Genomic DNA, 10,753 nt, shown 5'->3' with positions numbered 1-10,753 from the left:
TAGGGATCCCAGAAATGGTTACTGGTGTACAGTCAGCTGAAGGCTTGTCCAAACAGCAGCCGCAATCATTTACAATTGACACTGGGATCGAATGAATCAGGATAGTAGAAAAGGACAGGCTGTCTGTCATTTCTTACATGTTTAAGGTTATTAGGACCACTTGGCCTAAGTAACTCTATTACACTGCCATCACTTGTACTACAACATCAAACAGCAAATTTCCAAAAATTGCAGTTATCACAGACCATTACTTCTCCAAACCCAGATATCATTCCTTTCTTACTGTAATCAAAGATGACATGAATTTGTGACTACTCTATTACACTGTTGTCTCATATTACAGTCCACCAAGACTCCCAGATCATTTTCAGATGAATTGTTGCCTGGTCATACCTCACCAATGTTACACTTGAGTAGTTGATTTTTTTGAACCCAATCAATTAACAAGAACAAGAACAAAATGCATACTCTGTGTCAGGCAACTTAGGAGATGTTCCTTATACAAAGAAAAGAATCAAAACAGTCCCCACCTTCAAGGAGTCTATATCCTAAAGAAATAACTTGCACACATATTTTGTTGTTGGTCAGTCATTAACTCATGTCCAACTCTCTATGACTGCATGGACCACAGCATGTCAGGCCCTTCTATCCTCCACCATCTTCTGAAGTCTGTCCAAGCTCATGTTCATTGCTTCCGTGACACTATCTGTCCATCTCATCCTCTACCATCCTCTTTTTCCTTTTGCCTTCAGTCTTTCCCAACATCAAGGTCTTTTCCAGTGAATCCTGTCTTCTCACTGTGTGGCCAAAGTATTTACGTTTCAAGTTCAGTATTTGACCTTCCAATGAACAGCCTGAATCGATTTCTTTAATATAGACTGATCTGACCTCCTTGCTGTCCAGTGGACTCTCAAGAGTTTTCTGCAGCAACACAATTTAAAAGCATCAGTTCTGCAGCACTCAGTTTTCCTTATAGTACGCACACATATAGATATTTGTATAGGTATATGCAAAACACATTTGAAATAGACAAAGAGTAACTTTGGTAAGGAAATCACTAGCAACTGATGAGTAGAAGGGTAGCCAACACAAAAGCATAGAGATGACAGAAAAAGTGGCATGCATGAGAAGCAGAAAGAAGATCAATTTAAGAGAACTGCAAAGTGTGTGATGGGGTGCAATATTTATTAAGGATGGACAAGTTGGAAGGAGCTTGGTTATAAGAAGCTTTAAATGTCAAAATGGGAAATTTATATTCGATGCATATTTGAGCCAGTTTTAGTGGACCACAAGCTCAATGAGTAAGCAGTTTTATGCAGTAGTCAAAAATAGATAACACAGTTTTAGGCCAAAGTAAGAGATGTATCACTCCCACTGTAAAGTTCTGGGCACCAAAGTTCAAGAATAAGCTGGAGAGTTACCAAAGGAGAACAAGGAGGATGGTGATAGGTCTTAAGTCTGTTATATGAGAATCAGCTGGGAGTACTTAGCCTGGAAAAGAGAAGACGCAATTGGTACATAAGATAACTGTGTTCAGTATTTGAAGGGCTGTCATGGAGGAGGGACCCCACTTATTCTGTCCAGTTTTAGAGATCAAAACCAGGAGTAACAGGTGGGAGTTACAAAGAGGCAAATTTAAATTTCATGTCAGGAAAAATGTCCCAATTAGGGCAGGGAAAAAGAAACCAACGAGAATGGATGGATTCCTTTCCCTGGGAGGTCTTCAGGAAGAGTCTGGATGACCACTTGTTGGGTATCTTATAGTGGGGATCCATTTCATGTACAGGTAAGACCACATGGCTGCTGAGGCCCCTTCCAACCCTCAAAATCTGAGGTTGTCACCCTAAAGAAAATAGGGAACCCCTGGAACTTACTATGTTATAGGTGTGGTATGGCCAGTCATGTGCTTTACGAAAATCACTTTGCCAGCCACGTGGAAAATGGATTAGAATCAGGGAGAGACTTGAGGCAGAGAAATCAAATAGGATTTTATTGAAACAGTTCAGAAAAATATGCGATGAAGGCTTGAGCTAGAGTTATGGCTGTGTGAGTAAAGAGAAGAGAATAGACACAAGACATGTTGAGCAGGTCGAAATGACAAGATTTGACAACTGATTAGATACATTAGGCAAATGAGAGTGAAGAGTGAAGGACAACAAAGAGGTTGTAAGATTGAATGACATGGAATGATGTTGATAGTATCAACAAAAATAGGAAAATTTGGAAGAGGGGTGAACTAAGGGCAAAAGTGAAGACCCAAGTGAAAGATTTTACACTTATCCCTATTAAATATCATCTTGCTAAATTCAGCCCAATGTTCAAGCCTCTTTCAAGATCTTGAAATTCTCTACTAAAGTCCTAATTTGACACCTCTTCATGACACAATCATGTGTTGGTGAAATCACAGATGTTTTAGACAACTAAAATAAGTATATACATACCCATAGACATGCACAATGATAAAGAATCCACATTACACCACCTAAGATATTTTTCTAGGTTCCAGCATGAAGTTTTTCAGATCATTAAGTAATATGAAGTCCCCACTTAAAGCCAGAACTCAGAAAAATATCTTAGCTGGTATAATATAATAAATGCCAGTGTTATCCCTGATTCCCACTTTCATGTGCCCAATATACCTAATCAGTTGTCAAATCTTGTTATTTCTACCTTCTCAACACCTCTTGCACATATTCCCTTCTTTTGCTCACACAGCCACAAGTCTATGTCATACATTTTCTGGATGGTTGCAATAGTATCCTATTTAATCTCCTTGCTTACACATTAAGAACCAGATTGAAAAAAAAAAAAGACCTGATAGAGCTTTGAAAAATTTAGGGAAGGGGGTGGAGCCAAGATGGCAGAGGGAAAGCAGTGACTGTCTTGAGCTCTCTCTCAAAGCCCTCCAAATACCTAAAAAAGGGGCTCTAAACAAATTCTAAAGCAGCAGAACCCACAAAAAGACAGAGTGAAACAAATTTCCAGCCAAAGACAGCCTGGATGGTTGATTGAAAAGGTATATCGCACTGAGCGGGGAGAGGAGTACAGCCCAGCGTGGGCGCGCAGGCCGCAGCGACCCTGGAGCAGGCCTCAGAGGACTGAATCACAGGCAGCTGTGGTGGTTTCCAGACTTCTCAACCCAGGAATGCCAAAGACAATGTGGAAGGTCAGTGAGAAAAGTCTGTGACTGTGGTGAGAGAGGAGCTAGGTGTCAGCCACAAGTCTCGAGCACGGCCTGGGGCCGCAGCTGTTTCCTGAGCTTCAGGCCCACAGACTGAGGGGGAATTGAGTGGCTGATCAGAGGGGAATTGCAAGGATCTCTTTGCCAGTGCTGAGGCAGGAATTTCTTGCTTTACCAGTGTTTGGATCTGGGTCACAGTTCTGAGGGGTGGTCCTGGGGCTAGGAGGAATGCTGGTGCAGTGGAGCTTGTGGTAGTGGAGAGGAAACACCTTGCCCCTTATCATACCACCTTGGAAGAATCGAAAATTTGCAAGTCCCTAGAAGTACCCCTGAAAACAGCTATACAAACCACCGAAATTTGGGACAGTACACTCTTCACCTTGGAAGCAGACTCTTACCTTAACAAAGAGTTTAAAACTCAAGTAATTGGCCGGGATCATAAGTAAGCAGAGCAAAAAGAGTCAGACTATATTATCTTACTTTGGTGACAAAGAAGATCAAAACATACAACCAGAAGAAGACAACAAAGCCAAAGCTCCTACATCCAAAGCCTTCAAGAAAAATATGAATCAGTCCCAGGCCTCGGAAGAGCTCAAAAGGGATTTTGAGAAGCAAGTAAGAGAAGTAGAGGAAAAACTGAGAGTGATGCAAGAAAATCATGAAAAACAAGTCAACAGCTTGCTAAAAGAGACCCAAAAAAATACTGAAGAAAATAACACCTTAAAAAATAGCCTAACCCAAATGGCAAAAGAGGTCCAAAAAGCCAATGAGGAGAAGAATGCCCTAAAAAGCAAAATTGGCCAAATGGAAAAGGAAATCCAAAAGATTAGTGAAGAAAATACTTCCTTAAAAATTAAAAGAGAGCAATTGGAAGCTAGAGACTTTATGAGAAATCAAGACACTGTAAAACAAATCCAAAAGAATGAAAAATTAGAAAACAATCTGAAAAATTTAGGGAAAACACTGAAAAACAAATTAAATTCTCTTCAAATTTATATAGAAATATAGAAGCAAGGGGCAGTTAGGTGGCGCAGTGGATAGAACACTGGCCCTGGATTCAAGAGGATTGGAGTTCAAATCCGGCCTCAGACACATAACACTTACTAGCTGTGTGACCCTGGGCAAGTCACTTAACCCTACTGCCTAACCAAAAAAAAAAAAAAAAAAAAAAAAAAAATATATATATATATATATATATATACACACACACACACACACACACACACACACACATATGCAAAATGGGCTGCTGCTATTTTGGGATAAGTACGAGGACCTCACTTCTCAAAGTAAAATCCATCACTGTACAATTATATTGAGTTTGCACCTGGAATAGCTGATTTATGTACCTCAATATCAGAAAAACACCAAAATCTGTGAGTTGTTCATACAATAACAACAACAAATGATTCACAAAAATAAACTGAGTTTCACTTTTTGAGGAGATAGATATTCAGCAAAGAAATCACATTATCTCAGTTTGCAAATATCTGAAGGGTATAAGACTAAAGAGGAAATAGTTATTTATCAGGGAACAAAAAGTATTACTGAATTAAAAGTAGACAGTAGATTTTAGGCTGAATTATTGGATTAACTTCCAATCTTATTTCTCGGGAATTCAAATTAGACCACTCAAGATACTATAATACATAATGCAAGGAATGGAAGCAAAGAATATATTAGCCCAAAATATGTTTTACTCTAATTTCTATAACATTAATTGGTTCATAGTATGATAAATACTTATTGGTACATAGATTTTTGTATATTCTGACTGCCTGAGTTTTTCTAAGTGAAGGGAAGAGAATTTTCATATATAATGAGCAGATAGTAGTAAAAATTCAAAAAATATAAATGTAGTCCACAATTTTGATAGTCTAAATCTTCCACAGATCATCACACTTGAAGATGAGAAAGTGATGCAGAGTAATGATAAGGGGGATAAAAATTTGAACAATATGGTTATCATTTCTTTCAAGTACATGTTGTACCCTAGTCTGACATGGTCCAATGCAATCAAATTGGTTTTCTCATCCAATTATAAATGTCCAAAGACTGATATTGGTAGAAGGGATGGACTAACTTTCCCATCATTTCTGTGAATGTCAATGGTCAGGATGTCAGTAGCCAACCCTTTTTGCCTTTCACAAGATGTACTTTGGGCATTTTTAAGAATCTCTCACAAGTTCACACAAATACCATGAAAACATTCTTTACTCTAGTAGATCACATTTGTTCTTTTTGATTATTCTATAAGTTATGACTGCCTTGATGCAAAGAACATTGAACCAATCAATCAACCAAAAACTATTTAAGTGCCTACTACATGCCAAACACTATTCTAGATGCTGGAGATAAAAAGACAAAAAAAAAAACAAAACCATGAAACAATTTCTACTCCCAAAGATAATACATTATATTGTGAGAGCAACATGTATGTGTATGTGTGTATATGGCAATAACAGATTAAATACATGTAAAATAAAACCAAAATAAATACAATATAACAAAGGGGTTACTAGTTTTGGGGGGAGGGCAGTTCAGAAAAGACATAATACAGAAGATGTTACTTGACCTGCGTTTTGAAGGAAGAGGTAAATTCTGTGAGGCATAGTGAGGAGGGAGGGAGTACATTTGAAGCATGGTGGATGGCCAGTGCAAAGGCATGAGGATGGGAGATAAGAGTGTTTTGTGTGATAAACAGAGAGAAGACCAATGTGGCTGGACTGTAGTATGTGGGAAAGGGAGCAGTATATCAATAAAATATAAAAATAGATGGAGGCCAAGTTGTGAAAAGCTTTAAAAGCCAAGTAGAGGCTTAAACACAATCTTAGGGAGCCACTGGCATTTACTAAGTCAAACAGTGGCACATGTTGAGATCTGCATTTAAGGAAAACCACTTTGGCAATTGTGTGGATAGACTGGAGTGAGAAAAGACTTAAGTAGGGGGAATAAATCAGGGAGATATGATGATATTTTAGGTAAGAAGTTATGATGGGCATATATAGTGGTTGTGTGAAGAAAGAGATGGGATCAGATGTAAAAGACATTGTGGAGGCAAATGGCAAGATTTGGTGAATAGTCAGATATGAAGAGTGAGGGAATGTGATGAGTCAAGGATAACCCAAGTTTATGAAAGTGGGACTCTGGAAGAATGATGCTGTCCTCAATAGAAACAGAAAGTCTAGTAGAAAGGGTGGGGGTTGGGGGAGAGGAAGAGGTTGGAATTAATAAGTTTTGTTTTGGACAATTTTGAATTGCCTCTAGGACATCTAATTTGAAGCATGTAATAGAGAGCTGCTGGTGCCAACCCAGAGCTCATGGGAGGTATCTGAGCTAAATATTTGAGCCCAATTGCATGGAGGTGATAATTAAACTCTGAGCATAGAAGAGGTCACTAAGAGAGAGAACATGTAGATAAAGAGACAAGAAGCCTTGGTGTGCACCCGAAGGGGACATAGGAGTAGCTGGAAAGGTAGAAGAATCAAGAGAGAAGTGTCACAGAAACCTGGAGAAGAGGGATTAGAAGCAGAAATTAGTGAATGGTGTCAAATGCAGCACACGGGTCAAGAAGGATGAAGACTTAGAAAAATATCACATTTGGCAATTAATAGATTGCTGGTAACTTTGGAGAGAACAATTTTAGTTTAGAGATGAGACTGGAAGTCAGATTGCAAAAGGCTGAGGAGTAGATGAGAGAAGATGAAATAACAGCTGTGAGTGCAGTCAGTCAACTTGTTCAAGGAGTGTAGCTGAGAAAGGGAAGAGAAGCATGGATATATTGCTTCAGGGGATGCTAGGGTCTGGTAAAAGTTTTTGTTTTTTATTTTTTTAGAATAAGGGAGAATTTAGCATATTTAAAGGCAACTTGGAAGGAACTGGCAATTAAGAAATTGAAGATTATACAGAGAAAGTGGGGATGATGAATTCAATCTGTTGAAGAAGTTAGAGGGTGTGATCAAGTATTGGCTTTGGCAAAGAGAAGCATCACCTTATCAGACTTTAGAAGAATGGAGGAGAGAATAAGGTAGGTTAACAAATTTTGAAAGGAAGAGAGTAGGAGAAGAGAGAGTTGGCTCAGCAAATGGCCTCAATTTTCTTAGTTAAGCAAGAGAGGAAGTTCTCAGTTGAGAGGGTATGGGGAGGGGAGATGTAGGAGGCTTGAGGACAAAGGAGGTTTAGAACAGCTCCTGTAGGTAATAGGGTAGGGAGTCAGTAAGGAATGAGGAAAAGTATTGCCTTGCTGCACAAAGGGAGCAACTGAGATTAGATGATATTAATTTGTAGCTTGGCAAGTGATGAACAGCGACAGAACAAGGAAGGAAACATGGCACAAAGTATTTCAGTGATAAAATGCAACATTGAAACATCAAGATAAAGTCACATCACAGAGCACCACTGATGTACCTTCCTTCATGGAGAAGGTGGTGAGCTCACCTCCAAGACAGTTGCGTAGACATATAATGGATGTGTTTTGGCAAGACTTTGGAGCATGTGTAGACATTCTGTAACTGGTTCTGGTCAGATAACCATGTGGAGAATAGGGGGCTCTTTGATTGGCTGTGGAGGCACTCAAGAGGACTTCTACTCCTCTCTTTCTTGGTGGACCTCCATCTTTTCTTGGTTTGCCTCTTTGGATGATGGCATTCAGTGAGAGACAATGCTGTAAGGGGAGACGCCTAAGGTCCTCTCTCTCTATAACTCATATGTTCCCTGCCTCAGCATTGTTTTTTTTCTTTGTTTTGTTTTGTTTTAGGGGGATAAGTTAGATACGATTATCTTGTAAATTGCAAAACATCAGGAAAGTAAAACATCTAGGTACCCAGGTATTCAAGTGTCTGGGGGTTAAGTCCATGCCATGCTTTGAAGCCAGCCTAGCACAGGTGCCCCAAGGCATGAGAGTCCCAGAGTAAGCAATCATGCCAAATCTGGACTTGATTTTGGTGGGACCAATGTTATACAGAAACTGTGCTAAGTCTGAGTCCACTCTCAACAGAATGTAAGGTGGTATATGCCTCTGAATATGTCCATGAAGTGTTGTGGGAAGGCAGAATGAAATGTTAGTACTTTTGTTTTTGCTATATGTTCTAAGTAAAATCCCTCTGGAAAAACTGACTGATGTTAATTCATTAAATGGAAGTGGGGTGTTAGTCACTAGCGTCTACCACAGGAGGAACACAACCGCTAAGTATTTGAACTGATGGCATTAGAGAAAAGACATTCCAAAACCTTAGGAGTACCCCTAGAATACTAAGGAAGAAATGGCACTCCCTGGCTATGGGAGAGTGGGCCAGTTTATGCCTGCCACACACACGCGTGCACATACCAAGAATTTTGAAAGTTAATATGGTCGAGGCAGAGCCAAGATAGTCGAGTTAAGGCAGGGAATCACCTGAGCTCTGCCCCAAACCCCTCAAAATACCTTTAAATAATGATTCTAAACAAATTCTAGAGTAGCAGAGTCCACAAAAATATGGAGTAAAATAATTTTCCAATGTAGGACAACCTGGAAGATCGACAGGAAAGGTCTGTTGCATGAGGGTGAGAGAGGAGCGCGGTCCAGTTCAGGCCAGCCACAGCAGACTGGGCCCCAGCAAATCAGGAGCAGGCCTCAGGGAGAGTGAATCAGTAGCAGCAGTGAAAGCAGACCTCTCAGCCCACAAATGGTAAGGGGGTTAAAAACTGGTCAGGAGGACCAGAAGGACCAGGATTACAGGGATCTCTTTGCTAGCACTGGGGGCAGGACTCTGCTGCTTTGCCCATACTCAGATCTGGGCTGTAATCCTAGGTGGCAGTCCCAGAGCAAAGAAGAGCATAAGCACACCAGAGCCGGCTGCTGCAGTGGAGATGAGAGACCCTCATCACAGTTCCAAGGCAGAAAAGAGTGCTTGTGGTCATTCACAGACCAGAGCACAGACCAGAAGAGTAGTAAGCACACCTCTCCTTAGATCATACTACCTTGGAAGAACTGAAAACATATAGGTCACTGGAAGTATATCTAAAAATAGCTGCACAAAACCCCTGAAGCTTGGGACAGTACACCCTCCACCCTGGAAGCAGAGCCCTACTTTAACAAAAAGCTAAAAGTCAAGTAATAGGCTTGGAAAATGAGCAAACAACAGAAAAAAAAAATCTCTGACTATAGAAAGTTACTATGGTGACAAGGAAGATCAAAACACACACTCAGAAGAAGACAGCAACATCAAAGACTCTACATCCAAAGCCTCCAAGAAAAATATGAATTGGTCTCAGGCCACGGAAGAGTTCAAAAAGGATTTTGAAAATCAAGTAAGAGAGGTAGAGGAAAAATTGGGAAGAGAACTATGAGAGTGATGCAAAAATATCATGAAAAACAAGTCAACAGCTTGATAACGGAGACACAAAAAATACTGAAGAAAATAACACCTTGAAAAACAGACTCAGTCAAATGGTATAAGAGGTACAGAAAGCCAATGAGGAGAAGAATGCCTTAAAGAGTAGAATTGGCCAAATGAAAAAGGAGGTACAAAAACTCACTGAAGAAAATAATTTCTTAAAAATTAGATGGAGTAAATGGAAGCTAATGACTTTATGAGAAATTAAGAAACAATAAAACAAAACCAAAAGAATAAAAAAAGAAATCAACATGAAATATCTCATTGGAAAAACAAGTGACCTGGAAAATAGATCCAGGAGAGATAAATGGAAAATTATTGGACTATCTGAAAACCATAATCAAAAAAACAAACAAACAAACAGAACCCAAGAATGTAGATATCATCTTTCAAGAAATTATCAAGGAAAACTATTCTGAAATTGAAAGAATCTACTTATTACCTCCTGAAAGAGATCCCAAAATGAAAACTCCCAGGAAAATTGTAGCCAAATTCCAGAGCTCTCAGGTCAAGAAGAAAATATTGCAAGCAGCCAGAAAGAAACAATTCAAATATCATGGAGCCACAGTCAAGATAACACAAGACTAGCAGCTTCTACCTTAAAGGATCTGAGGGCTTGGAATGCGATTTTCAGGAGGGCAAAAGAGTTAGAATTACAATCAAGAATCATCTACCCAGCAAAACTGAGTACAATCCTTCAGGGGAAAAAATGGGCATTCCTCATTCTTGATAAAAACTCCAAGCATTCTTGACAAAAAGACCAGGGCTGAATATAAAATCTGACTTACAAATACAAGACTCAAGAGAAGCATAAAAAGGTAAAGAGAAACGAGAAATCATAAGGGACTTAATATGGTTAAACTGTTTACATTCCTACATGGAAAAATGATACTTATAACTCATAAAAACTTTCTCATTATTAGGGCAGTTAGAAGGAGCATACATAGGCAGTTAGAGGGCATAAGTGTGAGTTGAAGATGAGGAAATGCTATCTAAAAAATAAACTTAAGGGCTAAGAGAGGAATGTACTGGGAGAAGGAGAAAGGCAGAGGTAGAATGGAGTAAATTATCTCACATAAAAGAGCCAACAAAAAACTTTTACAGTTGAGGGGAAGAGGGGGAAGGTAAGGGGAAGTGAGTGAATCTATTCTCATCAGAAATGGCTCAAAGAGAGGATAACATACATTCTCAATTGGGT

The sequence above is a fragment of the Vombatus ursinus genome, unplaced genomic scaffold, assembly GCF_900497805.2.
Source record: "Vombatus ursinus unplaced genomic scaffold, bare-nosed wombat genome assembly UNPS02014821.1, whole genome shotgun sequence".
NCBI classification, from domain to species: domain Eukaryota; kingdom Metazoa; phylum Chordata; class Mammalia; order Diprotodontia; family Vombatidae; genus Vombatus; species Vombatus ursinus.
The sequence above is the reverse complement of the archived record's forward strand: the minus strand, read 5'-3'. Positions refer to the sequence as shown.